Below are 23,550 nucleotides of genomic sequence, written 5' to 3'. Positions count from 1 at the left end.
GCTCCCCCTCACATCTCACTGCCCCCAGGAAGAGCCCTGACTCACCTGTGAGGGACAGAATCTGTCTTCCCAAGGCCTGGAGATCAGGGCTTGGCCTTTCTGCTTCATAAAACAAACCAAATATTTTCTCAGCATTATAGCCACCTTCACAGTGCTTTTGCCTACCTGCAATCACAGCCTCCAATTATCTACTATAACGAGTCCCTGGGGAGACTTTGTCAGTAATGGCCCTCAGTGGGGCCCATTAATGCTTCAAGGTACTTTGCTTCTGACTTTGGCTTCTTGAGAAGCTTCTTTCAGTCTGCTCTCAGTAGCTGAGGTTCATGGACTCAGCCTCAAACACACCATGGGACTCATTAAAATACAGAAAGTTCTAACAAGCTTTGTTTCTTCCTGCAATTTTCTCCAAGTCTTCAAGACTTGTACAGCTAATTAGAAAAACTTCATAGTGTAGTTAAGGAGGAAGATTTCAAACTGCACCTATACCCATGATTTTTTTCTTTTAAAGGATAGTTTTTCTTACTCTTCAGTTTCGAGAAGAGGTGATAGAAGCATTCTCCAAGTGATAATGATCCAGAGTGTCTCCTCAGGAGGTCTGGACAGCTAGGAAAAGCAGTCCCTTGAGCTCTGACACTGTATGGACACCCTTGCTGCTCACCTCTCAAACCTCACCACTTCTGACATTGGCCACCTGGGGCTTACACCACTGTTCCTTGCCTCAGACTTCTCCACTGATCTCTACAGCTGGAGGTTACAGCTCCATTGCATCATCTCCCCCCTGCTCTCCTTAGAGAACTGGCTACACAAAGGCCCAGAAGAATTTTTCCTATTTGCAAGCAAAGCAAAGCAAATCCTAATCAAGTTTCATAAACAATAAGTCGCACTCCTCAACAACTTGCGAAGTACAAGCTGCCCCTAATGAGGCTGCCTTTCTACAAGGGATAATCTTATGAGAAAAGTTTGTGATGGATACGAAAAAGTTAGATATAAACACAACTAAAGAATTGGCTAAAGAGACTATTAGACTACTGGAAGACAGGCAAGCTTTTAACTCCCTGAAGCTCAAAGCAGCTGCATAGGGGAGAGGTATCTGAATGAACAAAGAGCAAGGGAAGGAGAGAAGTGGAGCATAATGGAAAGGGCCTTTGCCTAGGCAGTCTGCATCTGAAAAGATGACTTTCACAAATGGTCGTGTTGTCAGGACAGGTGTTATAATCACAGGGACCAAAAATATTTTTAAGTTAAAAATATTAATTTATTGGTGGCAAATGAGCAAAGCAGCACTGGGTGGCCGGGGAGTCTCTGCTCCACCAACGGTCCGCAAACTCAGGAAATTACAGTCCATGTTTTATGCCTCCCGCGACTTCCTTATTCTCAGCAATCTCCTGCCTGCTTTTACATCATTAGTCCTTTCTGCGCAAACTCGGTCTTGTTGTTAGGAGGTCAGTCCTCTTTTTTTTTTTGGTGGTCCCGGGATGAGGGCAGTAGGTCTTCCTCAAGCTGCTTTATCTCTTGTGCTTGCGTATTTTGTTCGTCTTACATAATTCTATACATTTCTTCCTTATAAGTACATGTCAAGGTTTACAGTTACCACAACAGGATATCACTCAAGATCTATAGCTAACAGAACAGGATATAGGGATATCGCTCAAGGTCTACAGCTAACATAACAGGATATAGCTTTCAATATTGCGGTTTGGACATTTAGCAATATACATAAATCTTTGACTACAAGCCCTATTTGATCAGCAAATTATCTGTTCTTATCTCTCGTTAACTATTACACAGGTGTAACTACATGAAAGACTAGAGAAACTAGCTACACTATAGAACAGGCAGAATAGTGGTAACGAAGTTACAGGGAAAGACTGATATTTCTTTGGAATGTCCTCTGTAAAGGGTCATGGAATTGGTAGGGGTCTCTTGAGAGTGAAGACAAACCAATGTTGCACCCATCTTCTAAAGAGGCCAGAAGTGCAACCCAGGGAACCACAGGCTGTACAAGGTCACTTTGATGAGGAACGTGCCGCTGAATGACTCCTCATGGGTGACATTTCTGGGCACCTAAAAAAGGAGAACATCGGCATGGACTTCCCAAGGGTAAATCAGGCCTTGCCAACCTGACTGCCGTCATGAAGAAGGAAGTGCATTTGTGCACGAGGGGAGCACAGTGGATGTTGTTTACCTCCACTTCAGCAAGACTTTTGGCACGGTCTCCCTCAATATTCTTCTGCTCAAGTTAGGACATTAGGGTCTGGATGGATAGACAAAGAGATGGGCAAAACACCAGTTGGATGATGAGGCTGAGAGCGCAGTGGTGAAGGGGCCATACTCTACCTGGAGGCCAGTGGGACATAGTGGGGTATTGTGGGGCTGCACGGGGGACTCTCCTGGGCGCTGTGCAGTTTAACACCTATGTCCATGACCCAGAGGATGCAACTCACCACATTTGTTGATGGCACTATATTGGGAGGACTATTCCTGTGCCTTGGGATGCCATTCAGGGGAACCTAACAGGCAGAAGGACTGTCCTGTCAGGAACGTTGTGAGATACAAGAAAGACAAAGGCCAGATCCTGTGCCTGGGATAGACTAACAGCCTGCAGTGGCAGGGGAAGGGGACTGCCTGGCCAGAGAGCATCTCTGAGGAAACAGCTCTGGTGGTGGGGGGGGACAAAAGGCAAAACACGATCCAGCAGTGATCCACACGATCCAGGGCTACCTGGTAGCAAAGGTGGCCAGCAGTGTCCTGGAGAGTAGAAAGAGGAGCCTCGCCAAAAGACAGGAAAATTATTGTCTCCCCTGCCCATCACTTGTCAAACCACCTGTACATTACTGTGTCCATTTTTGGGACTCTGGTTCAAGTGTCCTGGATCTGGCTGGGGTGGGGTTCACTTTCTTTGTAGCAGCCCCTATGGTGTTCTGTTTTGCATTGGTGCCTAAAACGGTGTTGATAACACACGTGTGTTTTAGCTGTTGCTGAATAGTGTTTGCACAGCGTCAAGGTCTTCTCTGAACACAGCTCCCTGAACACAGCTATGGGTATGCCACGCCTCCTGAGATTCCTGGGAACATCCACCTTCTTGTCCACAGGAGTGGGTTCCTTCTGCAAGTTCCTGGCATATCTGCAGACCAATGGGGTGCTTTAGGCTGCAAACAGAAATGAAAGCTAGCCTGTGACTGGGGCACTATCAGTTTAATTGCTAAAAGAGAGGGAGATGGAGGGATCTCAGAGCTTCCAGGTTTCTGCTGATGATTTAAGGTCTCTGAAATAGCAGCAGAAGATAACAGTTTTGAACTGGTGTAGCCTTTAGATCATTTCACATGTGATGGCTCTGCCCCCCCAGTTCAATCATTGGCACCTGGAAACCACCCCTGCTTTTCCTTCCTCTCCTCCCAAAACCTGACCAAGTGATGACTGGAAGAAAGGAAGCAGAAAGGCCCTAGGCCTCCATGAATCAGCTGGGGTCTGGCACCTGGAGGGCCACAGAGTCCTTCCATTGTACAACCCATAAAGAATCAAGGTGGGAAGTGAGCCTGCAAGTCCGAATCAACGAGGTCCATGGACAGGCAAGGCTGTGTCTATGGCTGTGTCTGGAGACCAGTAGCCCTACAGCATAGATCAAGCTGGGGCTGAAACTCAGGCCTAGGCTTCAGTTGTGTCCTGCGCCCATGGACAGAAGTGTGGGTGGAGGCCGCAGGTGATGCTGCCCAGGGCCCTGACACTGCCATCTTAGACCCCACCTGCCAGTGCCCTCAATTGGCCAAATTCTTATTCCCTGATGTCCAGGGTCTGCTCTCTGCTATTCTCCTTCTTCACATCCCTGGGGATCTGGAAGACCAAAATTTCACGGTCACTATGGCCAAGGCTGACACCAGTCTTCACATCCCTGACCAGCTCTTCCTCTTCTGGGAGTTCCAGGTCCAGGTGAACATCAGACTGGATGGCCTGAGCCATACAGAAGCTCCCACCTCATCAGTTGCCTGTCCCATAGAGAGCGTCCACACATATCGGAGCTGCCCTGACATCACACAAGGCATCTCCCGCTTCTCATGTCCTCTGTCAGTCTCTCCTAAACATGTTGTGTCTCCATTCACCAAATAACCCGTGGGAGCTGTCCTTCCTCACCTCGGCTCTTATTCCACTCATGTCACAGCTCTGACATGGCACACAGGGCTCCCGCTGTCCGCGCCCCAGGTGGTGGGCATTGATGCCCATTAGGACTGCAGCACCTCAGATGTGGCACCAGGGCCAAGGGCAGACTTGTAACAAGGAAACCTTCTGCCAAGTGATGGGAACCCTTGTCTAGAAAGACTTTGCTTCTCAGCAGAGGCATGCTGGAGTAGATGGCAGGTGGCAACATCATGATGAATGAGGTTCCCCCAAAGAGCAAAAGCTGCAGTCCCCAAGGCCACGAGAGAAAGAGGCCTGGGCTGTGCAGCCCTGGCAGGAGAGGGGTTTGCTGTCCCAGGTGACTCTGCAGCACTGTGGGACCTGTGCCAGAGGTGAAGGTCATCTTCAGGAAGGACAAGTCCCTGGGGGAGGACAGCCTGTGATCCAGCCACACTGTGGACATCATGCTGGGGTCGACCAGCTAGATAGCAGCTCCACAGAGAAGGATCTTGAGGTCCCAGAGGACAAGCAGCTGAGCATGAGCGAGCAATGCACCCTCATGGCAAAGGCCAACAGCCTCCTGGGCTGCATTAGGAGAAGCATTGCTGGCAGAGGGAGGGAGGTGATCCTTCCCCTCTACTCAGCACTGCTGAGGCCACAGCTGGAGTGCTGTGCTGCCCAGTGCATCATACTTGTTGACCTACTCAAGCAAGTCCAGCAAAGGGCCACAAAGCTGGTTTAAGGGACTGGAGCATCTTTCCTAGCAGAAAAGTCTGAAAGATGTGGGACTGTTCAGCCTGAAGAAGAAAAGTCTGAGGGGGATCTTATTAATGTGTATAGAATTCCATCTGAATTGTGGAGTCCCCCTCCATGGAGTTATTCCATACTCACCTAGATAAGGTGCTGAGCAACATACTCCAGCTGACCCTTCCTCAGCTTATGGGTTGAACTAGATGATCTCCAGAGGTCCCTTCCAACTGCAACATATCTGTGATTCTCTGAGTATAAAGGAGAAAAGTAAGACAGAAAGGAATGAACAACACATCGTCTTGACTGCAAATATGACGGGATCCCATGGAGAAGATCCAAGCTGGAACAGGGGAGAAGTGTGAGGAGGAAGGAGCAGCAGAGTTGTTCTTTAGTGACTGTTAACCCCCTCTTCACCATCCCCCATGCTCCTCTTGGGGTTGGGATGATGTTGTGGTTTAACCCCAGCCAGCAACTAAGCACCATGCAGCTGCTCACTCACTCCCCCCACCCAGTGGGATGGGGAAGAAAATCGGGAAAAGAAGTAAAACTCATGGGTTGAGATAAGAACAGTTTAATAGAACAGAAAAGAAGAAACCAATAATGATAAAGATAACACTAATAAAATGACAACAGTAATAATAAAAGGATTGGAATGTACAAATGATACGCAGTGGAATTGCTCTCCACCCACCGACCGATGCCCAGTTAGTCCCCAAGCGGCGATTCCCCCCACCCCCACTTCCCCCAGTTTATATACTGGATGTGACGTCACATGGTATGGAATACCCCGTTGGCCAGTTTGGGTCAGCTGCCCTGGCTGTGTCCTGTGCCAACTTCTTGTGCCCTTCCAGCTTTCTTGCTGGCTGGGCTTGAGAAGCTGAAAAATCCTTGACTTTAGACTAAACACTACTTAGCAACAACTGAAAACATCAGTGTTATCAACGTTCTTCTCATACTAAATGCAAAACATAACACTATACTGGCTACTAGAAGGAAAATTATCTCTACTCCAGCCAAAACCAGGACAACACCATAGTGAGGAGAGCACACACTACACTGGAGGGCAGGGCTGCCATCTCAGAAGGACATAGACAGGCTGGAGGGATGGGCCAAAAGGAACCTCATGATATCCAATAAAGACAAATCCAAAGTCCATCCCCCAAGGTGAACTAAGCCCCTGCAATGACAGAGGCCAGGGGCTGCATGGCTGGGCAGCAGCTCTGTGGGAAAGGCTCTGGTGGTCCTTGGGTTTCATTAGGCAAAAGATGAGCCATCAGCAAAGGCGGCCAACGGCATCCTGGGTGTATGAGAAGGAGCACAGACAGTGGAAGTGATTATCCCCCTCTGCTCAGCACATTTTAGAACAGATCCAGAATACTTGCCAAGGTTTTGACCCCACAATACCCGAGAGACATTAGTAAACTGGAGCCAGTTCAGTGGAGGGGCACCACGGTGGTCAGGGCAGGAGCACTTGGAATGTGAAAAGAAGCTAAAAGAGCTGGGCTTGTTTGGCTGGGAGAAAAGAAGATCTTGGGGGAACGTGCAGCAGCATTGCAGTGTTCCCGGAAAGACTGAGTTAGGTTCATGTCCATGGTACAAGACACAAGGACAAGAAGCAATGGGCTGAAACAAGAGAAGGTCAGGCTACATACACGACGAAACCTTTCCAACATAACAACAGTCAAGTGCTGGAAGGCATTACCCAGAGAGTGTGTGCCGGCTCTATCCCAGAAAGTGACCAAGCCACGTTTGGATGAAGCCCTGAGGAATCTGGTCTGACACTGTCGTGGGCAGGAGGTTGGTCGAGAAACCTCCCAAGGTCCTTTCCAGCCTGAATGATGCTGTCCTTCCTTCCCCTTCATGTCTTCAAATGAGAGAAAGCTCTCAGGTTCTCCCTGACCACAGAAGTACTTGACATCAGGTGCAGGGCTGCTTCACAGGTGTCCCCAAACAACCCTGACCACATCCTTTGCTTCCCTTTTCATTTCCCTCTGCCCAAGCTGTTCTCTGCTTCCCTCCAAAAGAATAGCCTGCCATGTTAATCCTTTCCCCATTGGCCCTGCACCTCTTGTTTTGTACCCTATTATGGTACTTCAGAGATGGTTGCTGTAATGTTTATGACCATGGGTGCCACTCAGTTAACCACGGCATTCTCTTTCTTTACCCATAATGTCCTGCAGTTCCCCATATTGCTATCTTGCCAGAGGCATTGGCCCACAAATCTTAAATGTTGACATATTGGCGTTTCTGTCCAGAGGCACTTTCACGCCCTTGTGGCTTTGGCCAACAGAAACCTCCTGAATTTTTTCAAGGGGAAGGGGCAAAGGTCTGCACTGGGAGCGGAATAAACCCCATGATGTTTCAGCCAACCTGACCCTGGAACTGGCGATACCCCACCCTTTGCTGGGAGGATGGACCAGACGTCCCAGCACTCCCTTTCCCAACAACCCTTCCATAAGCCTCTGCCTTGCAGTGTGCCCCAGGAGAAAGGATTCAGCTGGAGGTGGGGGTCTCTACAGCAGAGGGTCATAGGACAACTCAGGGTGGAATGGTCCCGTACTCAGGAGGTCTCAAGTTCTACCTTTGATTCCAAGCAGGGCCAGCCAGCTCTCAGGTCCGAGCAGATTGCTCCATGAATGTCAGCATCCCTGTACAGAGTCTGCACATGGGTCACGCATCAAAGCCACCATTACGGAAATGGAGACAAGGCATTTGACCAGCTCCTTGAACCCAGGAATCGGTATGCCGTGCCTCCTGAGGTTCCTGGGAACACCTAAGCTTTATGTGCAGAGGAGTGTGAGTCCTCTTTTGGTGTCCTGGGCAGTCTCCTGGCAAATGTGGAGCTTCAGGCTCTGAAGAGAATCCAAAGAATCTTTTTGACTACGTTAGTTTCATTTTACATGTTGAAATGCAGGACAGATGAAAGCAGCTCAGAGCTTCCAGGGTCTCTGCTGCACAATTTGGACTTCAGAGACTGGAAATGTGGGTAACAGTGTTGTGTTAGTGTACACCACAGGGCAATGTTGGCTTCCTTTGTGCCTTTGCACTAATCTGGGATCTGTCCCTCTGCCGCCTTTGGCTAAAAAAGGAACATCTCCCCACTTCCATCTCCCTCTCCTCCACAAAACAGGGAGAAAAGATATGAAGCAGGGATAATTTAAAGGGCAATGCTGTCTAAGAAGTGTAACATGTAAATGATAACAAAGAGCTAGCCGTGAGAGAAAAACCACTGCTTTAAGAACTCATGCCAGAGGCTAACTACCGAGAACTTATGGCTCTTTTGTCATGTGAAAATGAATGTTGGGAATGAGATGAAAGTGCTTTAATTAATCATAATGAAGAATAAGAAGGAATTCCCTTACAGCACTGTGCTGTTACTGTTCTTAGCGATAGCACTACTAATTCCATAACATCCTTGAGAGCTGCTTTATTTTTCTCATTTCCAAAGCTCAGCCTACTCACATCATCCAAGGACTACCTCAAATCTCTGAAGCCCAAATCTCTCCAACCTTCTCTCATCCACACTCTTTTACCCCACGACACTTCTCACCATCACTGCAATACACTGCCCAGTCTCTATTTTGCAGCTGGGTGAAGTCAGGGTATGCCCTTGCAAAGCCTTCCCTTCAAAAGTCTTTCCTACATGTTAATCCCACTGGTGTCACCTCATGCTGTGTACCGCTCCTTCCTCCTTCTGCAAAGCTCCATTGGGTGGGCAGTTTTCCTGTTTCTGTCATAGCCATTCACCTTCTGTGATTGGTTAACCCTGGCTGGACGCCAGGTGCCCACCAGAGCCGTTCTATCTCTCCCCCTCCTTCTCAGCTGGACAGGGGAGAGAAAATATAACAAAGAGCTTGTGGGTCGAGATAAGGATAGGAGAGATCACTCACCAATTACCGTCACAGGCAAAACAGACTCAGTTTGGGGAAAATTAACTTGATTTATTACAAATCAACCAGAGTAGGGTAATGAGAAATAAAACCAAATCTCAGAACACCTTCCCTCCACCCCTCCCTTCTTCGCGGGCACAACTTCACTCCCGGATTCTCTACCAACCCCCCAGCGGCACAGGGGGATGGGGATGGGGTTTACAGTCAGTTCATCACACATTATTTTCCGCCGCTTCACCCTTCTCAGGGGCAGGATTCATCACACTCTTCCCCTGCTCCAGCGTGGGGTCCCTCCCACAGGAGACAGTCCTCCACAAACTTCTTCAATGTGGGTCCTTCCCACGGGCTGCAGTTCTTCACGAACTGCTCCAGCATGGGTCCTTTCCACGGTGTGCAGTCCTTCAGGCACAGACTGCTCCAGCGTGGGCCCCCCACGGGGTCACAAGTCCTGCCAGAAAACCTGCTCCAGCGTGGGCTCCTCTCTCCACAGATCCGCAGGTCCTGCCAGGAGCCTGCTCCAGCGTGCGGTTCCCACATGGTCACAGCCTCCTTCGGGAACCCACCTGCTCCGGCATGGGGTCCTCCACGGGCTGCAGGCGGATATCTGCTCCACCGTGGACCTCCATGGACTGCAGGGGGACAATCTGCCTCACCATGGTCTTCACCACGGGCTGCAGGGGAATCTCTGCTCCAAGGCCTGGAGCATCTCCTCCCCATCCTTCTTCACTGACCTTGGTGTCCGCAGGGTTGTTTCTCTTACATGTTCTCACTCCTCTCTCCGGCTGCCGAATACCATCTGTCCCAACTTTTTTTCCATCTTAAAAATGTTATCACAGAGGCATTACCACTATCGCTGATTGGCTCGGTCTTGGCCAGCGGCGGGTCCGTCTTAGAGCCGGCTGGTATGGGCTCTCTCAAACACAGGTGAAGCTTCCAGCAGCTTCTTACAGAAGCCACCGCTGTAACCCCCCCCTGCTACCAAAACCTTTCCACAGAAAGCCAATACACCTTCGCAATCTTTTTGTATTGTTTGCATATCAAATATTGTCTCAGGAAACCCCTCCCAGCATCAGCCGTTTCCAATTGCAGGCTGAGATACTTCCCCTCTTGGAGCAGACATTGTGCAAATCTGCTCCATATGTGGAAACACGCTTCAGTGCTGCATAGGCATTTGGGCTAAAAACCCCCACCAGGCTAGTTTTTCAAAGAGACAGTTTCAGAGTGGCAAAGCGGATTCCGTACATAAATGCTTGTGCTGGTTTTGGCTGGGAGAGAGTTCATTTTCTCCATAGGTGATTGTGTGGGACTACGTTTTGGATTTGTGCTGAAAACAGTGTTGATAACACAGGGATGTTTTAGTTACTGCTGAGCAGTGCTTGCACAATGTCAAGGCCTTTTCTGCTTCTCTCGCCGCCCTGCCAGCGAGTAGGCTGGGGGTGCACAAGAAGTTGGGAGGGGACACAGCTGGGACAGCTGACCCCAACTGACTAAAGGGATATCCCAGACCATACGACATCGTGCTCAGCAATAAAAGCTGGCAGAAGAAGTAAGGGGTGGGGGGTGTTGGAGTGATGGCGTTTGTCTTCCCAAGTAACTGTTATGCGTGATGGAGCCCTGCTTTCCTGGAGATGGGTGAAGACCTGCCTGCTGACAGGAAGGAGTGAATGAATTCCTTCTTTTGCTTTGATTGTGTGCCCAGCTTTTGCTTTACCTATTTAACTGCCTTTAACTCAACCCACCAGTTTTCTCACTTTTCCTCTTCCAATTCTCTCCCCCACCTCACCGCTGCGGACTGAGCGAGTAACTCTGTAGTGCTTAGTTGCCTCTTGGTGTTAAACCATGACAAACAGATACTCCACAGCTCTCTGGGACCCTGTTCCAGTGCTGGACTGTCCCCCTGGTGATCTTTTTTTATTATTCTTTATGCCAAGATAGTCAAGCATTACACAACTCAGTGCAAGACATTGTAGCAGGGGAAGATGACTTTCATGTCTTTTAACTTTTTTTAGCTGATTGCACGCAGGGACACTGTAGATAGTCCATGGGGTCTAGCAAGTGATTTCTCAAACCTGAAGGTAGTCATCTCTTCATCGGTTGTGTCACCCTCTGGGCTTCATTGACTTCAGACCATGCTTTGACTATTTCCCTTTCATATTACATAGGTCAGACACAGCTTGAAGTAGCTCTTTGCATTAAAATACTTAGGGGCACTGCAGATGCTCTAGAGTACAAAGATATTGTGGGGGGGCATGACCTAACAGGAATGCCTCAGGACACCTTTCCCCTTCTTGAGGAGGATGAAAGCCAGGCTGGACATGTAGTTTTCTTTGAGCAAATATGGGATGCCTTTGTTCAGGCAACCACGTACCCCAGTGGAACATCTGGGACTATTTGGGACTATATTTCACATACCCTGTAGTATCACTTTGTCCGTAGGAGTCTCCGCAAGGCAATTCTCACTTCCTTATTCCTCAGGCTATAGATGACAGGGTTAAACGTGGGGGTCACAACTGTGTAAAGCAGGGCAAGGTATTTGTCAGCATCTACAGAATCCCTTGACCGTCGCTTTAAGTAGGTGACTGTGGCTGAGCCATAGAAGAGCGTCACCACCCCGAGGTGTGAAGAGCAGGTGAAAAAGGTTTTGTGCCTGTCCAGAGCTGAAGGTATTTTCAGAATTGCCCTGATAATTTGAATGTAAGAAATAACTATTAAGGAGAAGGGAAGGATTGCAAATACCAGGATGATGGTGTACAGCATCACTTGGTGCCAGAAAGTGTCGGCACAGGCCAGTTCCAGCAGAGGGGGAACATCACAGAAAAAGTGGTGAAGGTCATGGCATGCGCAGAAGGGCAAAGTGAACACCTGGTAGGTCTGTCCAACTTGCACTGGAACGACAGCTATCCACGACCCCACCACCAGTCTGATGCAGAGACCCCTGCTCATGATGAGGGTATAGTGCAGGGGGTCACATCTGGCTGTGTAGCGGTCGTAGGCCATGGCAGCCAGGAGAAGGCATTCGATGCTGCCCAACAAAACCAGGAAATACAGCTGGGCAGCACAGCCAAGGAAGGAGATCCGGCCATCTTCCATCAGGAAACCCACCAGCATTTTTGGCAGAGTGACTGACGTGTAGAGACCTCCAGGAAGGACAAGTTCCTCAGGAAGAAATACATGGGGTTGTGGAGGCTTGAGTCCACCACTGTGATGAGAGCAATCAAGCTGTTCCCTGTGAGGACCACCAGGTAGATGACCAGGAATACTGCGAAGCACAGGCCCTGCAAGCTGGAGTGGTCAGAAAATCCCAGAAGAATGAATCCAGATCCAACAGTGTGATTCTCCAAGCCTTTTCTTTGGGACATTTTCCCTATAAGAGCAATCCAAACAACAGGCTCTTAGAGGATGCTGATGGCCTGTCCACCATCACACACACTTCAAGCCTACAGAAAGACTACAAATAGCCGCATACAGGTAATTGCAGGGTTAGGCGAGCCTGAGTGGGACCAATGCCATATTGTATAGCATGCCTCTAGAAGGCTTATTCTTGGATATGTACAATGCTGCAGAGAAGAGCAGAATTTGATTTTAAAAAGCATCTGTCAGCCCCAGAATGCTTTACAATGCGATAAAGCAGTTGGTGAGGTTCAGACAATTAGGCCAGGTGGAAAAAAATATGACAACCTACCAGAAAATGTTTGTAGAAATTTTCCCCTTCTTATGAAATTTGAATATCTTCAATACTTTAAAATCCACCCCACTCCATCTGGCTCTGGAGGTGGGTTGAACATAGAAAGGAAAAAAATACTATATTCTCTTTTCCAATTTTCAGTTGGGGAACCCCACTGGCATTTGAGAGCAAAACCAATTCTGGGCAATTGTGAAGGTCTTGCTGCAGCTCTGGGGTAAAGGTACCAGGGCTGAGTAGCAGCTTTTATTCTGTCGACTGAGAACAAGAATGTTAATGAAAATATTCAAGGTTTCCACTGCTCTTTCCCTAAAGTCCCATAAAATCATCCCTTCTGAACTAAACATTGGCCCAAGCTAGACATGAATGATGTAGCTCTGATGTGATTTTGATGCAAAGAGCAGCCCTCCACTGTAGTCTGTGAGCATGACGGTCTGCAAGGACCTTAGTGCACTAGACTTAGGTAATTTTATCTCTGTGCACCATGTGCCAATTGCTTTTTCCTCTCCTCTATATAATTTCCTCTCCTGTATATTTTTTATGCATGGACATGACATTTGCACTGAAATCCCCAGTGGTTACCATATAAATAAAGACTAATAACGCAATAGCTGGGCTCTGTGCAGCACTGTAAGCTTTCTTTACTCAGCCTTATTTTAAGGTGCAGAAAGACTCTTTCTAGAGAGCAGCATCCTTTTAATGGCCCAAAGGCTCAGGTTTAGTTTCCAAAGTCTCAGGTTTAGAGGCCAAAGATGCATTTTTAGTGTCCAAAACCTCATTTATAGGTTCCAAGTCCCTCTTTTAAGTTCCAAAGACTCGCTAGCTGACATAGTATCAGCAAGGCTCTCTCTAATGGTCTCTGTACCACTCACGGTCTCGGTATGGGTGTGACTGTCTGTAACAGTGTCGCGGTCTTTTTACTGCTATCAGTGTCTGTAACAGTATCTGTATGGGTACCTCCATGCCTAATTGTACCTGTACCTGCGTCTGTACTGGTATCTGTGTGTGTGTGTCTTCAATTGCATTTGGATCAGTACCTGTATGTTTAATGGCACCTCTATCCGTAATGGTATTAGGAGCTGTAGCTGTAGTTGTAGGTGTAATGGAGTGTGCGCTTGTGTGTGTAACCATACTTGTATCTGCAATGCGGAAAGTTACGGTATCTGACTGTATCTATAGTTGTACATATTTTACAGCTGTATCTGCAATTGAAAGCGTGTGCGTCTTTAGCGATAATGGTGCCTGTGTGCTGGTTTTAGCTGGGACAGAGTTAATTTTCATCATGGGAGCCTGTATGGTGCTATGTTTTGGATGTGTTCTTACAACAGTGCTGATCACACAGGGATGTTTTACATATTGCTGAGCAGTTCTTGCCCAGTTAGCATCGAGGCCTTTTCTGCTTCTCCTAGTGCCCTGCCAGTGAGCAGGCATGGGGTGCACAAGAAGTTGGGAGGGGACACAGCTGGGACCGCTGACCCCAGCTGACCAAAGGGATATTCCAGACCATATGATGTTGTGCTCAGAAATCAAATCGGGGAGATGGTGGGGGTGGGTGGGAATAATTGCAGGGGGCTGCTGTTTCTCAGGTACTGGCTGAGCATCCATCAGTGGTGAGCAATTGGGATTTTTTGCATCACGTACTTTTCTTGGTTTGGGTTGGGGGGTTTTTTGTGAGTGTGTGGGTGTTCCCCCCTACTCTTTTTATTAAATTGTCTTTATCTCAACTCAAACGTTTTTGCACTTTTACCCTTCCAATTCTCTCCCTATTCCATTGCAGGTTGGGAAGTGATCGAGCAGCTGTGTGATGCTTAGCTGCCTACTGGGGTTAAACCCAACATGGGGCTCAAAGGGTTTGACCAGAGGGTACTAGAGGGAACCTATAATTATTACATCTCTTGAAGAGTTGCTGGTCATGATGTTGACTTCTCTGTTCTCGACTTTGCTTTATCTGATCTGTGCCATGCTCCCTTTTTTGCTGTGCTGTGGAGCAGTTGGTGGTGTTTTGCCTGGAAGAATTATGATAAAAGCAGTGGCCTTGATCCTGTTTTGGTATTTGGGCCCTGCATTTATGCCTTGCCTGTATTTTGGGAACCACCTTACGGAGACACTTCACAATTACATTTTTTCCCTTTTCTCTTCCTAGAGCCAATCAGTGGAGGAAAGAGAAGGGCACCTTCCCCTTTTTCTCCTGTGAGGTAAGTATTTTGTCTCTTCCTACAATAACTTTTCAGTATCGTGAGCATCCTTGGGTGAGCAAAATACTCCTATTGGTACTTCTCAGGAATATTGCTTCTGCTCTTTCAAAGGTTAAGCAGCTCTTTAGAGAGATTGGCACAGGCATATGACCCAAGGCAGTGCAGTATTAGGTGGCAAGGCACATGGAAGAATCTGGGCAGGTACCCGGAATGGTTGTCACCTCTGGTGGTCTGGGACTTCACCCCCGAACAAGTGTGGGATCCTAATGAAGTGCCAGAATGTTTGAAAAGAGCATGCCCTGGCCCTGGCTATGCCAAAGAGACACAAGTTGTGGCACTGTTCGGGGACCTGGCCTGTGCCTACAGAGCACTATTCATGACTATTCAGCACCCTCAAGGAGAAAAAAGAGGGTCTCTGGATCTGAACACACACACACAGACGTTGTGGCTAAACCGGAGACCCAGCCCCCAACTCTATCAGGTGCCCCTAGAGTTGGCACCAGTTGAGTGTGAAGGAAAGGTATCCCTTCAAAGAAGATCATGCAGGTTACCAAGTGGACCACTGTTGAGGGACATATCCAGTATCTGAGGGAATGAGCTGGGAAGACAAACGTCATAGCCTTGAACATACCCACCTCACCGCCTTACTCCTCCTTGCCCCAGCTTTGATTGCTAAGCATGACGTCATAACGTATGCAGTATCCCTTTGGTCTGCTGGGGTCAGCTGTCCCGGCTATGTCCCCTCACAGCTTCTTGCCCACCCCCAGCCTACTTGCTGGTGGGCAAGAGTGAGGAACAGAGAAGCCCTTGATGCTGTGCAAGCACTGTTCAGCAATAGCTGAATCATCAGTGGTTTATCAGGACTGCTTTGGTCATAAAACCAAACCACATTACCTATGGGCTGCCATGAAGAAAACTAACTGCATCCCAGCCAAAACCAGTGCAGTGAAGCATGTGCTGCTCCTATGATGAGAGCGAGACAACGCAGAGAGTGCTCAGTAACACGGGAGGGGCTGCTGTACCCCACGGGCCTTCAATCCCATCTCTTGAAAACATCCCAACTGCAGCCAACCCCAAAACCCCACCTGACCAGAGAGGGTCCCAGTAGCAGAGCCCTGGTGGTGCAGGGGCCAGACACAATATTTGGAAAAGGACTGGGGAGAAAGGGGGTGACTGTTTCTCAGGACAAGGGGGAAAATCTCTCGCCTCCCTGCCCAGCTGTACCATCTCCCTGCTGATGTCACAACGGACCTTCAAATGACGTGGGCTGATGTCACAGGGGGGTGCAGTGCATCAGAGGGAGGTGTCCCCAGCGCCACGGCAGTGCCGGCACTTCCCAGCGAGGCTTGGGTGCTGCCGGGCACTGCTCAGGGACTCCCCACCGCTGCCCTTCGGAGCTGCTCCGTGGCTGAGAGCGGGGTCAGGAGGCAGCAGGGATGCGCTGGGGGACCCTCGCTGACAGACAGGAGAACGTCAGAGAGGAGTTTGGGGTGAGGAGCTGGGAAGAGTGTCCCTTCTCCTGAGCTGAGGGCAAGCAGCAAGGTGAATGGAGGGCTGCTGCACCATGGCCATCAGCTTGGAGCTGGGCTGCTTGTTGCCCACACTCCTGCAGCTTTCCACCAAGGGTGAGGGTTTGGGGAGCTCCTTCCCCAGGGGTCGCAGTGGGGCTGTCAGCTGTCAAAAGCTGGGCTGTGGGGAGGCTGGACAGGGCTGGGGACTGTCACGAGAGCCCTGCCTGTGGATTCCACCTGGCTCGGGGGACAATGTGGCTGCCAGGACTGCCAGGTCCTGGTACTGGGGCTGCCCTGAGTATCGAGGCTCCTGTGGGCAGGGCTCAGTCCCCTCAAAAGTGGGACCATTCCGAGCCAGCTTTCTCTGGGAGCTCCACAGCCATGGCAGTGTTTTTCTGGGCTCTCTGTGTATGCCAGCATCTGTCATGCCCGGGGCAAGGAGCTTGCCAAGAGTCTGTGAGCTGTCTAGCCTGGAGCCTGGGACCTCTTTTCCTTACTTTCCAGAGATAGTGTCTGTCTGGGGAGCTGTGTCTGATTACATGCTGGGACAGCTGAAGCTGGACAAGGTGGGCTGGCATCCTGGTCCCCCTGCCCTGTAGGGCTTCAGTCTTCCTGAGAGCCTGGGCCCTGCGGAGCAATCCTTCCCTGAGCATCACAGCAGCACACTGAGACCACCTCATGTGCCCAGAGCTACTTCTTGGCAAACCGGGAGAGAAACCAAGTCGAGATGCAGTCTGAGAAGGTATTCAGCACCCCACAGGGCTTCACTCTTCCCTGCGGTCAGTGGAGAGACCAAGCAGAGAGAGAGGATGATGCTGGGTCTGTGCCAAAGATAATCCACGGGAATAAGTCTTAGGGGTATTCCACATGTGGAAATGCCTGGGATCTTCTCTAGCCAAGAGATGTCAGCAAATATTTTCAGGAGGTGAAAGAAAAAAATGGAGAACATGGGGGTTTTTTTCCAAAGCTTTCACTTTTCCTATCTCTAAAGTACTCACTCATCAGCCTTTTTGTCTTTTCCCTGGGCAGCATTTCCTCGTTGCAGGACTCAGGAACCTCAGGATCTTTGCTGTGGTCCAAGAGCAATTCCACGGCAAATGAGTCATATTTGTGGTTCACAGACCCATCTTCCAGCTGGACATTGATGAATGATGGCTGCGGGAGCTTGCGTTCCCCACAGTGATTATCCCTGGGGAGAAGGAAGCAGCTGCCCTCCCCTTTCCCTCTCCAGGTCTTGGGGATCGTGCATTGTGTGCTTCCTGTTCCTTGGAAAGGGCTGGGAGAAGTAGACAATTACCACCAAAGGTCAGGGGACAGCTTGAGCTCCTGCAAAACAACTGACTCCCCAAAAGCTGTTTCTGTAAACGACCTTTTCTCTAGAACTTTGTTATGAATCTTTCCTGGAAATTTTACCTGCTGTGGCAGTGACGACATTCCTTCTCTTTGCAGACGATGTCAAGTTTGAGCTGCTGAACTACAAGCAGCTATCATGAGCCACCTCCTTCCCATGGCACATTGTGGAGAACCGTGTGCAAGAGTATCACCCGAGACTAAGGGGACAGACAGGTTCTTTAAGGAATTCTTGCCAGAATGATTATGGCACTAAATCATAGTTATAATTAAGCTTTCTTTTCTTAATGGGATGCTAGGATTAGTATAGCGCCAAATTTATGAGTAGAATAGCACAGGATTTCTACAAGCAGAATCCATGTAGAACAATTTATAAGTATCATAATACAGAATTTATAATACAACTGAACTTATAATTTCTAATCACCTGGATCCTAATGTAACTTACCTTATGTTTCCTAATTACCTGGACCCTCTGCAGATCAGGTCAAATCTGAGTACGTGGTTTGCTGTCTCAGTACAAGAATCCTAATCTGGACTTGAAACCCATATAAAAGAATGTGAGTCACTGCCTCAGTCCTCAGCAGAAGCAGACAATGGTGGAGGCATCCCTGGCCACAGGGGTGTCACAGATCTCACTGTCCTGCAGCAGTTCCAGTCCAAGTTGCCCCCTTAGGACTTGTAAATGCTTGATTTACAGACAGTGCTCTGTCTATAAAAAGCCAGGAGGCACCAGGAGGACCCAGGAGGAAAAGGAGAAGGAGGCCAGAGGGGGCAAGAAAAACAGAAAAAGGAGACAACAGGATGAAACGAGAGGCAGGAGGAGGCAACAGGAGGAGGAGGAAGAGGCAATAAGTCAACAGGAGTCAAGAGGAGAAGGAAAAAGAGGAGTCAATAGAAGGACAAAGCAGCACACAGGAGAGAAGGGAAAAGGAACCAACAAGAGGCAACAGGAGGAGAAAGAGAAGAAGGCAAGAGGAGGAAACAAGAGACAATGGAAGGAAAAAGGTGGCAAGAGAAGGAAGAGGTAATATGAGGAGGATAAGGAGGAGGAGGAAATGGAAGAATGAGGAGACCAGAGGCAACATGAGTAGGATTGAACAAAAACAGGAGGCAAGAGTAGGCAAAAGGAGAAATAGCTGAGGAGGAGCAGGAGAAAGCTGGTGGAGGAAACAGAAGGAGGAGACAATAAGAGGCAACAGGAAAAGGAGAGCACAGGAGGAAACAAGAGGACACGGAAAAAGGACATGAAAATGAGGCAAACAGAGGAGGAGGAGGAGGAGAAGGGGACAGGAAGCAACAGGAGGAGAAGGAAGCAAAAGGAGGTACATGCAGAAGGAGTAAAAATGAGGTAAGAGAAAGCAACAGGAGGATGTTGATGATGAGCAGGTGAAGTAGAAGACAAGAGGAGGCAAGAGGAGACAATATAGGGAAGAGGAGAAGGAGACAAGAGGAGGCAAGAGTACAAATCTGGAGGAGGTGGAGGAGTAGGCATTAGGGGCAGTAAGAGGCAACAGGATGCACAGAGGAGGATGCAACATGATGCAAGAGTAAGAGGAGAAGTGAAGAGGAGGAGAAGGCAACAGGAAAAAACAAGTGGCAATAGAAGGCAAGAGGAGAAAAGAGCAAGAGGAGGAGGAGGAGAAGGAAGCAAGAGGAGACAAGAGGAGGATGAAGAAGTGGAGGCAAGAGGAGGCAGCAGAAGGCAAGAGTTGAGGAGAGGAGGCCTACGAGATGGAGCAAAGGTGAGAGGCAACAGGAGGCAAGAGGGTCTTAGGAGGAAGAGGTACCAGGAGGCTGTCATGGTTTAAGCCCAGCCAGTATCAAAGCACCATGCAGCTGCTCACTCCCTCCCCCTTGCCCCCAGTGGGATGAGGAGAAATAAAAAGGCAGGTGCATGGCTCGAGATAAGGACTGGGAGGGACCACTCACCACTTATGGTCACGGGCAAAAGACAGGCTCAACTTGAGGAAGAAACAAAATCAATTTAATTGACTACAAATCAAATCAACAGGAAAAGGAGGAGGAGGCAACGGGATGCCACAGGAGGCAACAGGAGGCAATAAAAGTAGAGACAAACTTGAGGCAAGAGGGGACACAGGAGGACACCAGAGGTAAAGCAGGAGGAGGCAAAAGGAGGCAAGAGGAAGCAAAACAGGAGGTGGCAACGGTATGCCATAAGATGCATGAAGAGGAAACAGGATAAAAGAGGTAATGGAGGAGGAGGAGGTGGAGGAGGATGGAAGAATCAGTGAAGGCAAGAGGAGAAACAGGACACAACGTGACGAGGGAGGAGGCAACTGGAGGCAAAAGGAAAAGGTGTCTTCCTCCTTCTAGGGGCTCCACTGGCCTTTTAGTGCCTCCTCCTCCACCTGCTTTACTGTTCTCGTCTTGCCTCCTGCTGCCTCCAATTTCCTTCTCCTCTTCCTCCTCCTTTGGCCTCCTTTTGCCTCATCATCCTCTTGCCTCCTCTCACCTCCTCTTGCCTCTTCTTCTTCCTCCCCTTTACTCTCTTTGCCTCCTGCTGCCCAATCTGGCTCAGGTGGCCTCCTCTTGCCTACTTCCCTCTCTGTTCCTCCTCCTCCCCTCCTCTCTTTCTTCCTCTTGCCTCCTCCTCCACCTCCTGCTCTTGCATCCTCCTGCCTCTCGTTCCCTCCTCCACCTCATCCTGCTCTTGCCTCCTCCTCCTCCTCCTAATATTGACTGCTGTTGCCTCCTGTTGCATCCTCCCCTTCCTCCTGCCTCCACATCCTCTTGCCTCCTGCTGCCTTTCCCTGCCTGCTCTTCCCTCCCTCTCTTGGGATCCCTTCTTGCCTCCTGGAGGAGAAGGGAACATGAGGAGGAGGAGGCCGAGGACACAACAAGTAGCAACAGGAGGCAAGAGGAGAAAAGAGGAAGAGGGGAAGGAGGAGGAGGAGGAGGACATACGAAGGGTCAAGAGAAGGCAGCGAAAGGAGCAGGAGGAGCAGGAGGAAGAAAGAGGAGGCAAGAGGAGGATGAGGAAGTGGAGGCAAGAGGAGGCAGCAGAAAGCAAGAGTTGAGGAGAGGAGGCTTACGAGATGAAGCAAAGGAGAGAGGCAAAAGGAGGCAAGAGGGGCTTAGGAGGAAGAGGTACCAGGAGACAAAGGTCAGCAAGAGGAGTAGGAGTAGGAAACAGGAGGAGGAGGAGGATGCAACAGGAGGCAATGGCGGGGTCAGAATTCTGGAGGCAGGAGGAGGACACAGCTGGAGACAGGTGAAGGAGGAGGAGGCAAAAGGAGGGAGCAGGACAAGAAGGAGGAGGCGGCAACAGAAAGAGAAAAAGGAGGAGACCACAGGATGCCAGATGAGGTAAGAGGAGGCAAGTGGAGGAGGAGGAGGCAATAGGAGGCCACAGGAGAAGGAAGAAAGAGGAGGCAAGAGGAGGACAGAGTAGGACACCAGAGACAAAAGAAGGAGGCGGCAACAGGAGTCAACAAAAAGAGAAAAAGGAGGAGATAATAGGATGAAACAGGAGGTAAGTGGAGGCAACACTAACAGAGAGGAGTTGGCACCAGGATGCTGTAGGAGGCAACAGGAGGAGAAGGAGGCAACAGCAAGGAGGAACTCCGTGATGGAGCTGCTGTCAGATATCTGCTGCCCCTGGGTGTGGAGCACTGAACAAGGAGGAGAGGACAGCGAGAAGTTAGGGCATTATTCTCCGACAAAAATCAAAGTAATTTCTCATACTACATATTCACCACAGCTTTTCCATTTCAAAGAAGAAGTATGTTCAGCTCCATAGCTGGAGCTCTCGTTGATGCTAGCTGAATGTGCCATGAGGAGCAGGACCTCTGCCCACCGACTGCCAAGGAGTCAGCCCCGCTCAGCAGCAGTGGATTTCTGGGAATAGTGTTGGTCAGGGGGTCAGTCCTGCTATTTCAATTCTAAGATTAAACTACTCGTAATGTAAAAGTGTTTGTCAGCATCTGCACTCCCATTGCTAAGAAACCACAATCAAAACGGTGATTGAGACAGAGGGCTTTGAGTAGAGCTCTCCCCTGACTCACCGAGAGATAGAAAAATCAATGTTGTTTTAAGATATCAACCTAATTGTGTTTTGCAATAGGAACCACAACATGTTTTGCAATAGCAGACACAATGACTTTTGCAATAGCAACACCAAAAATTTTTGCAATAGAAACAACAATGGGTTTTGCAATACCAACATCAACTTTTTGCAATACCTAACCCAAGGTTTTGCAAGAGCAACATAAACGTTTATTTTTTTGTGTGAATAATCTACTTGGGGACGGTTAAGAGCAGCAACAGCTTTCAGGGCTGGGCCTTTCCTTGTGAAGAAGGAGCCGGAAGTTTGCCTTTTCGGAAAGACAGTCTGTCGACGACGAGCTCCATGAGATGTTCCCTCTCTGGGAAGGCACAGATCCCCAGTGCTGTTGTGCCTGTAGATAGGGCACCAAGGCACCGTGAAGAGCAGCAACAGCTTTCAGGGCTGGGCCCTTCCTTGGGAAAGAAGGAGCCGGAATTTTACATTTTCGGATAGTAGTTGTGCCGAGGCCGAGCACCATGAGATGTTGTGTCTCTGGGAAAGCACAGATCCCCAGTGCTGTTTTGCCTGTAGATAGGGCACCAAGGGACCGTGGGGAGCAGCAAGAGCTTTCAGGGCTGGACCCTTCCTTGTGGGAGAAGGAGCCGGACGTTTGCCTTTTGGTAGAGAGGCTCTGCTGAGAACGAGCGCCAAGAGATGTTCTGTCTATGGGAAAGAACAGATCCCCAGAACTGCTGAGCCTGTAGATAGGGCACCAAGGGACCGTGAAGAGCTGCAAGAGCTTTCAGGGCTGGGCCCTTCCTTGTGGGAGAAGGAGCTGGATGTTTGCCTTTTCGGAATGAGGTTACGCTGACGACGAGCGCCATGAGATGTGCCGTCTCTGGGAAAGCCGAGATCGCCAGTGCTGTTGTGCCTAAGGATAGGGCGTCAAGGGACCGTGAAGAGCTGCAAGAACTTTCCGGGCTGGGCATTTCCTTGTGGGAGAAGGAGCCGGACGTTTGCCTTTTCAGAAAGAGCCTGTGCCAAGGCCGATCGCCATGACATGTTCCGTCTCTGGGAAAGCACAGATCCCCAGTGCTGTTGTGCCTGTAGATAGGGTGCAAAGGGACCGTGAAGAGCAGCACTATCTTTCGAGGGCTGGGCCCTCCTTGTGGGAGAAGGAGCTGTACGTTTGTCTTTTTGAAAAGAGGCTCTGCCGAGGATGAGCGCCATGAGATGTTTCGTCTGTAGGAATTCACAGATCCCCAGTGCTGTAGTGCCTGTAGATAGCGCGCCCATGATAGGTTAAGACCAGCAACAGCTTTCAGAGCTGGGCCCTTCCTTGTGGGAGAAGGAGCCGGACGTTTGCCTTTACGGGAAGAGGCTCTGCTGCGGCCGAGCGCCATGAGAAGTTGCGTCTCTGGGAAAGCACAGATCCCCACTGCTGTTGTGCCTGTAGATAGGGCGCTAAGGCACCGTGAAGAGCAGCAAGAGCTTTCAGGGCTGGGCCCTTCCTTGTGGGAGAAGGAGCCGGACGTTTGCCTTTTTAGAAGAGGCTGTGCCGGTTATGAGCGCCGTGAGATGTTCTGTCTCTGGGAAAGCACAGATCCCAAGTGCTGTTGTGCCTGAGGATAGTGCACCAAGGGACCGTGAAGAGCAGAAACAGCTTTCAGGGCTGAGCCCATCCTTGTGGGAGAAGGAGACGGACGTTTGCATTTTCGGAAAGAGGCTCTGCCGATAACGAGCTCCAGGAGATGCTCCATCTCTGGGAAAGCACAGATCCCCAGTGCTGTTGTGCCTGTAGATAGGGCACCAAGGGACCGTGAACAGCAGCAACAGCTTTCAGAGCTGGGCCCTTCCTTGTGGGAGAAGGAGCCAGACGTTTGCCTTTTTGGAAGAGGCTGTGGCTAGGACGAGCACCATGAGATATTCCATGTCTGGGAAAGCACAGATCCCCAGTGCTGTTGTGCCTGTAGATAGGGCACCAAGGGATGGTGAAGAGCAGCAAGAGCTTTCAGGGCTGGGCCCTTCCTTGTGGGAGAAGGAGCCGGAC

General features: G+C 49.7%; 1 protein-coding gene and 1 pseudogene across 1 annotated transcript in view; one reads left to right on the top strand and one right to left on the bottom strand.

Annotated features, from left to right (window-relative positions):
* Positions 1-23,550, top strand: part of LOC128138545 (deleted in malignant brain tumors 1 protein-like) — a gene marked incomplete at its 5' end in the record, with an annotated part of 387,383 nt that overhangs the window by 42,192 nt on the left and 321,641 nt on the right. The gene's annotated exons all lie outside the window — the stretch shown is intronic.
* Positions 11,175-12,112, bottom strand: LOC128138544 (olfactory receptor 10AG1-like; annotated as a pseudogene).

Source organism: Harpia harpyja, unplaced genomic scaffold, assembly GCF_026419915.1.
Source record: "Harpia harpyja isolate bHarHar1 unplaced genomic scaffold, bHarHar1 primary haplotype scaffold_55, whole genome shotgun sequence".
NCBI classification, from domain to species: Eukaryota; Metazoa; Chordata; class Aves; order Accipitriformes; family Accipitridae; genus Harpia; species Harpia harpyja.
Note: the sequence above shows the minus strand (reverse complement) of the source record. Positions and strands in the feature narration are given on the sequence as shown.